We start from the raw sequence: 13,419 nt of genomic DNA, 5'->3' as shown, positions 1-13,419 counted from the left end.
CCAGCAACGATATCATTGTCCACTATTGACATTGTCATGTGCCAGTTCAGTAGCCTGGACTTGACTGCCTGAGCTGTGTTCACCTCGGTTTTATGCTGGCCCAATCACATCATCACACAGTCAAGCATGTGATGTTAATTAATTGCAACAAGGAACAGTCTTGGTAGGCAGAATAGGGTGGATCTTTGCAGAACATTCCTTAGCCTAGGTTCAAGTAACTGACTGCAGTAAAACAGCACCAGTTCTCCCACTAGGCTCAAATTTATTCTGACTGTTTCAACTGTCTCAAACTTGAATGTGTGTTGTATGAAAGTTGTGAGTTGATTAAATGTCATTTTGTTATTGCCAAATGTCCCAGACCTCTGATCTTAAATAAAAATCAGATGTGGACCTGATTAGTACATTTAAGAACCCCTGTTCTACGGGGTGTGGGCTTGAATTATGGGTGGGAATCTCTTGGCACCTCGCAATTCAATTTGATTCCGATACAATGCAGTTATAAATGGTAATCAATGCATCTTGACGCATCAAATTTTTAAGCTTTTAAGCCAAGGGGTGGTGGTCAAATTGTATCCATCTGCAGAACACGCTCAGCCATCTTCATTAAAAATCAACAAGTAGCCGAGTTTGAATGTAAACATGATGCACATGTTTGCGTCTATTATGGTAAGGAACATACAGCCGGTATTCCAGAATTGTTACTTGTGATCATAATGTAGAGAACTGGGTTTTAAATTTCAGATAATTATGTTTTCTGCATTGATTCATGATCTTTCAAAAGAGAATGGCGAGGCATGTAAGGATCAATGATTTCCACTACCCCTACTCTGAATGAATGAGGAAGTGGGGAAACCCCAGCTCCTGCATTTTCAACAATCCTGAAAATACCAGGCAAGGTGAAAGTATGTGAGTGTTCACAGGGTTAGACTGAAAATAACCCAAATATTGACAGGAGAATGGTGTACTGTGAACTCTGGAGTGTTGTAGCACTGGTGGCATAAAAAGAGCAGCTCTCAGGTACAAAGTTTAATGATGCCTGAATTTCCCCGAACTTCACCCGTTTCGCAATGGAAATAAATCTCAGAGACACGACCTCGCAGTATATACTGCATATGCATCCCCCTCTCCTTCTCCTCTCCCTCCTCCCTCCCCTGTCGTCCTGTGCAATATATCCATCATTCATTCATAAATTCTGAAAACTCCTCTTTAGTTAATTGCCTGGGAAAATTTAATTTCAAACGAAAGCTTTTAAAAGAGAAAGATATAATTAAGTTGCAGGGATCTCTCTGCCCCCTTCCTCGTTCCGGGGCGGGGTGGGGGGGTGGGGGGGGGCCGAGGGGACATGTGCTGCGAGCTGTGCAGCTCTGCACCGCACTGCTCCGTGTCAGGGAAGTCATACACCCATGTTTAAAGCAGAACGTTACGTAAAGCCTCCCCCTCTGCACAGGCTTACTGCACCAGACGCTGTGTCCTTGCCTGGGCTGCTCAAGGTTCCCAAAAGGACAGGCTGCTAAGAAGTTGGGAAGGACGGGGCCCTGTGATAGCCTGCAAAGAGAGGGAGGGAGAGGAGCGAGGCGAGGGGAGGGAGGGCTGCTGCCTGTGACAGCTTTGGACTTTGAATTCAGCGCCAGACAGGCTCATGCATCAATCCCTCAACTTACAAAGACAAGCCACTAACCTTGACGAGGCCAGGGACTCTTCAGGAATGAGTGGCATTTTCACTTAGCCCCGGCTTCTCCCCTGCACTCCTGCCACACATAACCTGGTTAAAATAAGACAGTTGAATAACAGCCAACCTCACTCTCTGGACTTTGTGACCCACTGTTTTAGCCTTCAACCCTTAGACTTCTTAGACCATGCCAGGGACATATGCGATAATACATTTGGAGGCAACACAAATAGCATTTAGTACACGAGGTGCAGCAGCCTTGTCTGATGCCTGTCAGAAGCTGTTTTGTTTGAGCGAGGCATGACGCAAGCTCATGTGAATCCATGTGTGCTATGATCCTTGGGATCAGCCACTGTATTATCACAGACTTAATTACGCACATCCAGCTAAACAATTGCAACAAAAGCGACAAACATGCAGACGAGTATCTGCCGTCTTTATCCTCCGCAAGAAAACAAGATTCTCTATCGCATGCACGCACAGGCTGGGTATTCCTCCCATCCATGAGCGTCTGTCCTCATTCCCCTTGCAGCCCGCCCACTCTGTCACGCCTGTGACATTGGCCTGCTTGTGGCAAAGCAGAGAGACCTTCCCCCTCGTCTGACTGCAGCATCCTGGCAGCACGCTTGCCACAATGGTAGAGAAACCTTCCTACTGCACCTCTACAGCCCGGGGGCAGCAGCTCTGCTACAGGAGCAAAGAGAGAGGCAGAGAGGAGAGGGAAGAGAAGGAGGGAGGGAGGGAGTCAGCTCCACTCCGCTCCTCTGCTGTGACCACACCAGCCCGGCCAGGAAAAGAGTCAGCTCCTCTCACATCACCCAGGAGGTCTGCTGCTCCACGCTACATCTCCTCAGTCTTTACTTAACGCATCAGAGGGGAGGGACAGTGGAGATTTGGTGTTGAGCTGGTAGCTCTGTTACCAGTATAAGGTAGCTTGATGCTGTTCCCCCTGCTCTGCTTCATTGATCGGCACAGTTAGGCTTCCACAGCTGTTGTTTTTCAAACGGGCCGATGCTTCATGTTGGGTAATGTGTAATTTATTTGACCGACAATATCTCTCTCTTTTGGTCTCCCTCCCCCTCAATGAGCAATTTCAGCAAAGTCTAAATAATTCACGGCAATTGCAATCAGCAGCGATCAATCGGCGGAGATAATTGAGGGGCCTGTCATTGCGCCAAGGCCAAGGTGAACGGCGAAGGCAGAGGGGTGGAGAGTTGGAGGTGAGGGTGAAGGGGGAGGAGGAGGAGGAGGAGGAGGAGGGGGAGTCATTCAACAGATGAGCTCTGGCTAGTATAGCTCTCAGGGGTTGCAGCGGAGGCGTCCATCTTTCTTCCTCGCATTTCGTCATTCCAGCCCCGCATCCAGGAGCGATGGCTGTAAAGACGCATTTAGCAGTTCCTGCCTTGTCATCAAAATGAGTCCCATTGACTTTGGTTGCCTTCTGTTCATGACAGAAGCACCAACAGGAGCCGGAGTGATTGTCTCTGAATGAGATAGTGCTGCTATAACTGAGAGCCCTCACTAAAACCCTATCTCCTAAGCAGCACGCAGTGGGAATACTCGCAAACTGCCCACACAATGATCTGATTTCAGAAAGCAAAATTGACTTCAGGAGTTTTGGGCCTTGTTTTTCAGATGCGGTCTCATTCTTTGGATTTTCTAGTAGTGGAATATTCTAAGAATACATACTAAAATGCCATAACATGAGAAAACAGCAAGTTACCACATGCCTCTTCATTAGGGCTGCATGATACATCAATATTATATCCATATTGTGATATGAGACCAGATACTGACTTAGATTTGAGATTTTTATTGTTGTAGTGTGATATGGTAGAAGTGTTGTATTTTCCTGGTTTAAAAGGCTGCATTACATTAAAGTGATATAATTTTCTGAACTTACCAGACTGTTCTAGCTGTTCTGTTATTTGACTTTACGCACACGGCCATTATATCCACATTACTGATTATTTATTAAAAAAAATCTCATTGTGTTAATAGTTTATGAAATCACCAATAGTGAAAGTCATCTCTAGAATATTGTCACAATATCAAGGTATTTTGTTAAAAATATTGTGAAAGAGTTTGATTTTGTCCATATCACCCAGTAAGATCATCGTATATTCACACTAAGAATGAAACGTTAATCGGTTTTACAATAAACAGCTATAAAAATCCTAAAGATTAGTATTACAGTCTCAAATTTGAATCGCTAAAACTGTGTTTTGAGCAAAAGTTGACTTTTTTGTGCAATCAGAACAGTGAAGATAGATAACAACACAGCTATCTAGTGATTGGGGTTTACTCTAGAGCTGCAACAATTAATGGATTATTAATCACAAACTATTTTGATAATCAATTTAACATTCTGAGTCACTTTTTTTAAGAGAAATATGTCCAAAGTTTCTGACTTCTGCTTCTCGAACATGAATTTTTCTGGTTTCTCCAGTCCTCGCTGACAGTAAACTGAATATCTTTGGGTTGTGGACTACACAAGACATTTGAGGATGTCGTCATGGACTTTGGGAAACACTGATCAACAACTAATTGATCAGTCAAGAAAAAAAAAAAAATCGACAGATTGATACTGTAAATATTGTCAGTTGAAGCCCTAGTTTAAACACAACACATAATGAACCACTGCCATGAATGTTTTTGAGAATTGATACACTCATAAAACATAATATTGCGATACTACAGTGTTTGATATTTTCTTACACCCCGACTACAAATACTGAGATATTATTTATAAGCCATATTGCCCTGCCTCGCTCTTTAAGGGTAGGCCTAACTAATCAGCTCAGAATAGTGGAGCTCCACTGCTAGTTTTAATGTCTGTGTTTAATGTCTCAGTTTTTAATCAACTTTGTTGGCTTCGGTGGTGCTTCAGTCGCTAATTCAATCTGTGTATGTTTACACCTTAATCACTCAAACCTTGACGTTTTAGCCTTGTCTTCGTCTTATCCATTTCAAGACATTTTCCGTTCCAACTTTATGCAATCTGGCCTTGCTGTGGTATTAAGACTTGATGCTGTACTCTGTATAATACTTGTGTGAAATCCAGTGAGAGATAAGAGGTGTGGAGGAGGAGGAGGCAGAGAGAAGAGTGAGGATACTAAGGAGTGCTAACATGCTCTCTGAAAACTGATCACTTCAAACCCTTTGATTAACTACAACATCGACTGCTCTTGTGTTTTTGTCTCGTCAATTTGTGATAAACGTCTTAGTCCGAATATTAAATTTACAGCATAATTGTTGGGGTGTAAATCTCTGCCCAATAACAGCAGTAGTATTGAGTATTGTTATTAGCAGAGTGTCTACTGAATAAACAAACAATAAAGGGGACAATAAAATGATTTGGCTTAATGCATGCTCCACACTGGTATTATAGAGCCCAAACAATTAGAGAAATGAGCTTGTGGCCAAAAGGTCTCAAGTTTGGATCTTCAGCGGGCCGACAAAGTACTGGCTGTAAGTAGATGAGAAATGCACTTCTATTCCTCAACATCTACTGTCAAAGTGCCCTTGAACAATGTTCGGTGGCCAACAACACAAGTGCTGGGCAGCTCCCAGGTCTATAATAAATCAAAAACTCTGCAGTAAATGCATGACACTTGTTCTGGTAGATTGCACATTAGTTTGTTTTTTTCGCAGACTATCTCGGCGATCAAAAAAGCGGGATGCCGCCCTCGATTTTTGCCTGCCCCCGCGTCTCATGTTATTGTGACTGACAGATTTACAAACAGTGGGGTTTGAGTTGGCACAGTGGTAGTAGTTAGAGAGGCTGTTAGTAGAGATAAGTGCCTGGGCAGGTACTGCTGTATCTGTGGCATCAGCCTGTATAAAAACACACTGCTACATCTAATTATTTAAAGGAGAAAGCAAAGTCACTATGTAGCAGCAAGCGGTGGGATTCACTGATGACTTTTTCATGCTACAACATAATAAAAGCCCAACAGATATATCAGCCAACTGATATTATCGGCCCGATATCGGCCAATTACAGCCAAATTATCTTCATCTGAATCAGCACGTGTTGTCCAAAATGCACTGATATATAAAGTTTTATTTTTTACAGAACAATGTAGAGCTCTACCGATACTGTTTTTTGGGGCTAATGCGGACACCGATATTAGTGAGGAAAAACATTCAGATATCAATATATCGGAAGCTACTCTTCTACAGAACACATTTTTGTGATAATCCCTCAAAAGTGTTCTGCACTTGGGACAAAGATATGTGAAGGAGGCGGGTTATTTTACAGTTAAATAAAATAGAAAATAAAAAAGTACATGTGAAACCTGAATTGAGAAAAAGAATCAAATATTTAGCCTATAATTTAGCCAGTAAAGCTAAAAAAATAAACAATTTGCATATGTTCTGTTAAAATAAAAAAGTTTTCATATTGGTGCATATTAGAACAACATATATGGCGATATGGATATTGACCAACATAGCTGTGACTGGCCTATATCGGGCCGATAATATTGGTCAGCCAATATATCAGTCAGGCAGTAGAACATTATGCAGATTGTTTTGATTTTTTGGCTTGACAGACATTTTATATATCTATCTGATATATTACTTATATATTTGTTGATTACTTAGGTCTGTATTGGTTAATTATTTTCTTTTCTGTGTTTTATTTAGAATTAATAAAATATCAGTATCAGTGCCTTGATATCATTTTGGACAATAAAGTTTATGGTTAAAAAGTTAAAATATTCTGCCTCCTTTACATATCTTTGTCACAAGTATTTCATAACCACATTTGAGGGATCATTGCAAAGAGTGTTTTTATGTATATATTCTGTATTATGTGTAAAGAAAATATCGCTATATCTGAAATCTTTAACTCCCAAATATCAGTAGAAATTCAGTATTGGTTGGGCTTAAACCAAAACACATCATCTATAAAACAATAACAAAGACGATACTGAGAACACACCTACATGAGCAAAATCACGCACTTGTCAAAACACGGCACTTTCACACATGGCAGCGGTGTTTTGATAGCTGATAAGGTTTGCTGTCATGAAAGGCAGCCAGTGGATAAGAGAGTAGAGAGCAGTCCAGAGTCCAGTCTTGTGACTTGCTCGGCAGCCTCGACATCATTTGCATTTGGCCATTTGAATGTCCTCTGGTTCTGTTGCAGGCTACTGCACATCACTCAACAGCAGCTCCCTGGACAATAGCAGATGGCCCAGTCAGATCGAGCTACATGCAGTACATAGGATCCTTTGAGCTACAGCATGCCGGCTGTGAGCACAACACTCCAACACAAGTACCTTTGCAACTTTTAAAGTTGGGCTATAAATGTGCAGGTTTTAGTTATCTATGGCAAAAGAGGACAAGCTGAACTACCTTGAACATCTTGTGTAAGTTCAGGTCAAATAATTAAGCAGCTTAAATGCTCAACAAAAGAAAGGCTAAAAGGCAGACCCCCAGACACAGACAGTATTTAGAAGGCTTTAAAGAAGTTTGACTTTTCTCCACATTACTTTAGATTGTTAGTCGAGGTTATGGCTGTGTTTCTGCACAAGGTAGCACATTAACCCGACACACTGTTTTTGTTTAATCCTCCTATTACGACATCCTGATGGGTTGCTTTTGTAAATTGCCCTTTAGGAACCTGAGCCGAAGATGTACTCTGCCCTCTTTCCTGTAACTCGCAGCGAACTCCAGCCCCCGACCTTTTGCCTCCAGTTCCACGCTGATCCAAAGTCCCATGAAGCAATAATAGGACGTTTCAGGAAAAGGAACACCTACGCAGAGGCCGTGCAAAAAAAGCCAAGCTGCTGAAAAACATCCAAGTCTTTGAACTCTATCAAAATATATCTGCCATGATGACACAGTGATGTGACAGGCTGCAACGGACCAACTTCAAGCAAGACTGGAAAACTAACAAGTGGTCACAGACACATTTTTCTTTTTTTAATTTAAGATGCAGTGTAACAAGATCATTAACTAAGCCACAATTCCAGATATAGTACATTAAAAGGCCAAATGTTACCTTTATACTGATTGTACTGTGATATAGATTTGTTGTAACAACAAATACGGAGATAACTGTGTAACATCTCAGCTACCTCAGCTGTATTTACTGTACATGCTTAGGGGTTACTGCCACTGCCACTGACATCCCCTACTGCACTGTAAAACAGAGGCAACAAGGCAAATTTAAGATCCTTTCACACATTTATTAAGAGTAAAAATCTCACACTGAGTTATGAGTCAGGGCAACCAAGGAGATTTATCATTAAATACCCTTATGCAGCCAGGACAAAGCTATATTTTAACTATGGCTGGGCAGTATACTTATATATTGTATCGTGATATGAGACTAGGTATCGTGATACATTTTGGATATTGTTAAGTAGCATGAGAGTTATCTTTTCCTGGTTTTAAAGGCTACATTACATTAAAATCAGATATTTTCTGAACCTACCAGGGTGTTCTGTTTTTACCCACTTCATCATTATACATATGATTATTTATCAATAGTCACAATACTGATATTGATGAAAAATATTGTGATATTTTATTTTGTCTATATCACCCAGCGATAATACAACAAACTCATTTTATGATTGTGGCTGCTTCCTCCCTTTGGAGTACACAACACGTCTCCAGTCACAACCTACATGATCAATAATTATCGATACTGACCGATATGAAACTTCATTATCATGATAGGCCCAATTTTGTCAACCTATTCATGACTCCAGCTGGACATATAACCACACTTTGAAGGCCTTTAGGTTCATGTAAAAGCCGCCCAGGATCATTTTAAAGGAGCAGGACTTCCCAGTAGTACTAGCAGCGTACAGAGCGGTGTAACTGTGAAGTGTTTCCCATTGGTGGTGCTAAAACGACTTGAAAATAGGAGGCTCCTGTCTGCTGTTTTGACCCAATGTGATGAACTACATTGACTGTACTAACGTTACATTACAACTCCTCTGACATGGACATCCCTCCACTGTGTCGTGTTATTACATTAGCCCACGGGCTGACATTATTCATTCAGGGTTCATGCGGTCAGTACGTGACAGCAGCCGAAAATACACTTAAAAATGTAGCTACATTTGATTTAGTCGCTCCGTGTGTGAGGATAATTGAACTGGAGCTACCACATTTTCACACAGATAAATACCCCTATTGTAGGCCTAATTTACGGCTCATATGTTAGCTGTGAATACACACCGTGAGCGACTTTGTGGGCTAAAACAGGAGCCGCACACAGCTATAGCTCTCTTCTCCACTTCTTTATGCAGCGTTTTCAGCGCTGTATCCATATGCGACACACAAACAGCATTTCCTACCCTCGAAAAAACACGCAATAATCTAGTATAATCCTCCACACCGCGTCCCGTATGCTCACCCGTGTGTTTTTTTCACCCCCGGCGGTAATAATAATTCTCCACATATGACAGTGCGTTTATCTGTAGCAGCACATAGGGCTCCTACCTGCGTTGTCCACCCCACAGTCAGCCGGAGAGGCGCATCGTTATTATTCGACAGGAGGAGGCAAATCCAATGAAAACGGTCGCATCTGTCTTGACACTCTTGGCAGGAGACAGAAACGGCGAGGCGGGTTCTGAAAAATCACAGTTTTAGTCCAAAAAAATGCCTCGTTGTTTCAGCGGTGCGACTGAGAGCGGGCTGAGGTGTGTAGCCTGTGTGTAGTCTGAGGGAATTGTTTATTCTCAGAGTCAGTCAGTCCCCTCGCTGTGGAGAAGTGAGCGGAGACAGTCAGCCACACTCCTCCTACTCCGCCTGCCTGCCTGCCGCTGACACCACCCTTAAAGGAACAAGCCTTCACTCAGCACAGTGCGCACACACTCCCACTAACAACAACAACAAGAAGAAGAAGAAGAAAAAGAAGAAGAAGAATAACAGTAATAAGAATAAAAGTAATTAATTAATGGACAGGTTATGCTCTATTAGGTTTTTGTTTGTTTGTTTGTTTGTTTGTTTGTTTGTTGCCTATTTTACCCGATCTTAAGAACTGGGACAAATCATGTCCAAGGGGGAAAAAAAAACTTTGATTTTTTTTTTTTTTTTTTTTTTTTTTTTTTTATCAACTCTCTAATTCCATTGTCAGGTGAAAATGTATTCTTTCAGGATTTGTATGTCTGAAATACATATAATTTATGAAATGTTTTGGTTTGCTTTATTTTATTTTTTTTAAAACTTGGTTTGCACCAGAAGATACCTTTTCCCAGACAATAATTCACAACTTCAAACAGTTCAAAAATATGTTAAAAGCCTTCAAAATCTAAAACTAACAATATGTACTGGTAACACTAGTATTTTTAAAAAATGTGCTAAACTAAAGTTAACGGTGCCAGATTTTTACAAAAATCATGATTTAATCAGGTTTAAAAAAGTTTAGCTATACCTTAAGGACCCCTGTCTCACTTCCTGGTTTTAAAAAATATGCTGGAATATGGCTCAAACACTGATTCATTAAATAATATTGCTTTCAAATGTGTCTCAACCATAACATGTCAACTCTGTAGCCCTTCTGAATCAAAGCTAAATATGACTTATGGTTAAAAAAAAATGTTACATTTTGTCAACTCAATCAGATGGGAAAAGTTGATTGCAATTGAAAGCTTTAATATGTAACATTTCTGCATTAAAACATAGAAAAACTAAACAATACATTTTTGCTGAGTTGTAGGTTACCCTTCACTATACGGTAAGTTACTCAAAATGTTTTGAAAAATGTTCAAGTGCATGCAAAGAGAGAAATCTGTAATTTATGGTACGTTCCATTTGAACTGGAAAGTCAGAAAGATCCCAGTTGGAAATTTCAACTGGAACACCCCCTGAAGTTGGATGTCTGACTCAGAAAGTCAGTGGAATCTCAACAACCCATGACCTCAAAATCAAAGATGGCTGCTCCGTGCATCAACAGTAATGAAAGGTATTTGTTATTATGATTATTATGATTATTATTATTATTATGCTGTCTGATGAGCCTCAGTACAGTGGATAAGCTGCTACAGCTTGTGTAGACGGCTCATTCTAAGGTAACAAAAACACATTTTTTTCAAGTAATTATACGCTTTAAACAATAATATATTCATATTATATAATATTATATTTAATTTCTGCCATTTTCTGCCTATACATCCTTGTAAATTTTTCACACTGGGCCTTTAACTGAAGCTTAACCTGTAGCAGCAAGTTGTTAATGAGTAATGCTTTGCATTAAGGGCCTTGTAATAAGAGTTAGTTAAGAGGTAATAAGGGCCTCATTAATCCTTATAAAATGCCTATTAACTTTATTATGTATTAATGAGACTATATAAGTGTTAGTAGTAGCATCATAAACACATTTATTTGATTACAAAACATTCATAAGCAATTATAGACAGATGTTAACAAGTTATAGACTGCTTAAGAACTTCAATAGAAGCCTTATGAATTTATTATAATTGCTTGAAATACAAACTGAGTTTCACTAACTTTCCTATTATGTCTTTGTAAAAACCTGACTAAGCTGTTTTACCAGGTGTGTTACCATGGCAACCCATGCTTTTTGTAGCTACTGGATATGATGCTACAATAATGTCTTCATAAGGTTAATAAATGCATTATTATGCACTTATTAACAATTAATTGTGCAGCACTACATACAGTCAAGGTTGATTTAAAAAAGTGATATTAAAAAAGTACAAAGTTTTAGCTGTGAAGCACAAAAACCTTCATTCTTAAACCATGTTTGAGTTTTGAATAACTCAAAGTAAATACTGTCCAATATCCACCAAAGTTAGCAGCAGTGTCCCAGATGCAGGCACAGCAGCAACCTGGCTTTGTTTTGCATCAATGAAAACACTGACATTGCAAAGGACACGATGACATTTCAAATCATTGAGAGGTTTTCAAAATAAAACTTTCTCAAATGATCTCAGTCTGTGTGACAATACTTTTTGGACATTTTCAGCACATTTAACAACAATAGTAATATAACCATGATCATTTTGGTCACTGTAATCATCACATTCAATTTTCATACCATCCCTCTACTCATCACTAACTGACCCAGTCAATATGACTACTTCACACTTGTTAGATTAAAATGTTGATTCACAGTATTGTCACAATATTGGAATTTCTAAATTTGATATAATAATACCTTGAAAAAAATCGATATTTGATACCATTTTCAATGTCACAGATGGAAAAAAAGACAGAATTCTGAGGCATATAATTTCATACTTTTGTGGAAAGATAAATACAACAAGGATATAATACAGGGGTGTTTCTAGAGGGGGTGGTGTGGGGGGCACTGGCCACCCCTGAAATCTAATTGGCCACCCCAAGTGCCACGCCAAGTGGTGGACAAAGTACTCAACCCCAGTACTTGATTCAAAGTGTAGATACTCCTGGTCAAATATTACTCAACTACAAGTGAAAGTTGCTCAGTTAAAATCGTACTTGAGTTAAAGTACTAGAGTGCTTTAAAAATACTTAAATATTCAAAAGAATAAATTATAAAGTACATGTTCTAATATCAGTACATGCTGTATTGTTTTCATGATGCATTTACAGAAGCTTGTAACTCTGAAACCATCTAATGATGCACTGACCTGCTTGTACAACCACTCTGCTACACAAAGCCTATAGAAACACCTATAAAAACTTCAGCAGAGAAATTCAGTCAAAAACATTTTCTGATGTAACTGTATTAAAATCACTGCATTAAATTAGATTGAAGCAGACTGTAAGGAGTTCTTTAAGTCTGTTAAAACTGAGATTTATTTCTGTCTTCAGGGTCAGTATATACATGAATTATGTGGTATTTTTCACCCTGATAAAAACAATCCAACATTAAAAGTCTACCTGGAATTATTTCTCTTTTTCTTATTATAATAACATCTTGAGATTTAATGTTGTTTTTCTCCTGCCGTCATCACTGATGCTTGTTACAGAGCATCTGGATGATGTATTTCTGCTTTTACATCCGTCCCAGTTGAATGTGGGTACTGTGATTGCTTCTGTGAGGAACAAAGAAAAAACAGCAACAGCTGACTTCAAAGCTCTGCTTAGACTAAAAGTAACGAGTAACAACCTTCCTAGAAATGTAGTGGAGTCAAAAGTATAATATTTGTCTTTGAAATGTAGTGGAGTGAAAGTCTGAAGTTTCCAAAAAAAACAAACACACAAGTAAAGTACAGATACTAAAAAAATGTACTAACATCTTTTTAACCTGTAACTGTTATGGAATCCAGATTACATAATCCCATTACATGTAATCTATTACTCCCTAAACCCGATGACAACATTACATTTTGTTTTGTTTTTGACAACATGACCTCATACATTAAGTGATATGGGACCAAGTTTACTGGATTTCATTTACATAAAAGTTAATTTATGTAACTGTTGGGTTTTGTTTGTGCTTTACATTAAATGTCAGTGGGACACAGAGTCCTTTTTAAAAGTTGTTAGGTTTACAGACTAACTTTAAAAAGCACTCCACTGCTTTTACTCATAGAGTTTAGTACACTTGTCAGGAGCACCACTCAGTCTGTGAGAACAGTTGTATAAGTCTGAGCTTGGAGAATTTTAAACCTTTTAAACAGAAAGCTGGCGTTACAAAAGGGGCCATGGAGTTTGAAAGACGTGAGCATTTAACAGGCAGGGAGAGTTCAGAGGAAGATGATCAGGATGATCGAGGTGCATCATGGGAAATGCATCCACTGTTTTTGGAGCTTCACCCATAAGGACTAAAAATC

At 39.4% G+C, this 13,419-nt stretch overlaps 1 protein-coding gene across 1 annotated transcript in view; it reads right to left on the bottom strand.

The window, feature by feature from the left end:
• The window catches only part of nrip1b (nuclear receptor interacting protein 1b), a 53,301-nt gene extending 43,846 nt beyond the window's left edge, over positions 1–9,455 (bottom strand). The window contains exon 1 of the mRNA XM_084730571.1: positions 9,137–9,455. The gene's annotated coding sequence lies outside the window, so the exon portion shown is untranslated. The remainder of the gene's footprint in view (positions 1–9,136) is intronic.
• Positions 9,456–13,419: the final 3,964 nt, after the last annotated feature.

The sequence above is a fragment of the Lutjanus erythropterus genome, chromosome 11, assembly GCF_056507025.1.
Source record: "Lutjanus erythropterus isolate fLutEry1 chromosome 11, fLutEry1.hap2, whole genome shotgun sequence".
NCBI lineage: Eukaryota > Metazoa > Chordata > Actinopteri > Lutjaniformes > Lutjanidae > Lutjanus > Lutjanus erythropterus.
Note: the sequence above shows the minus strand (reverse complement) of the source record. Positions and strands in the feature narration are given on the sequence as shown.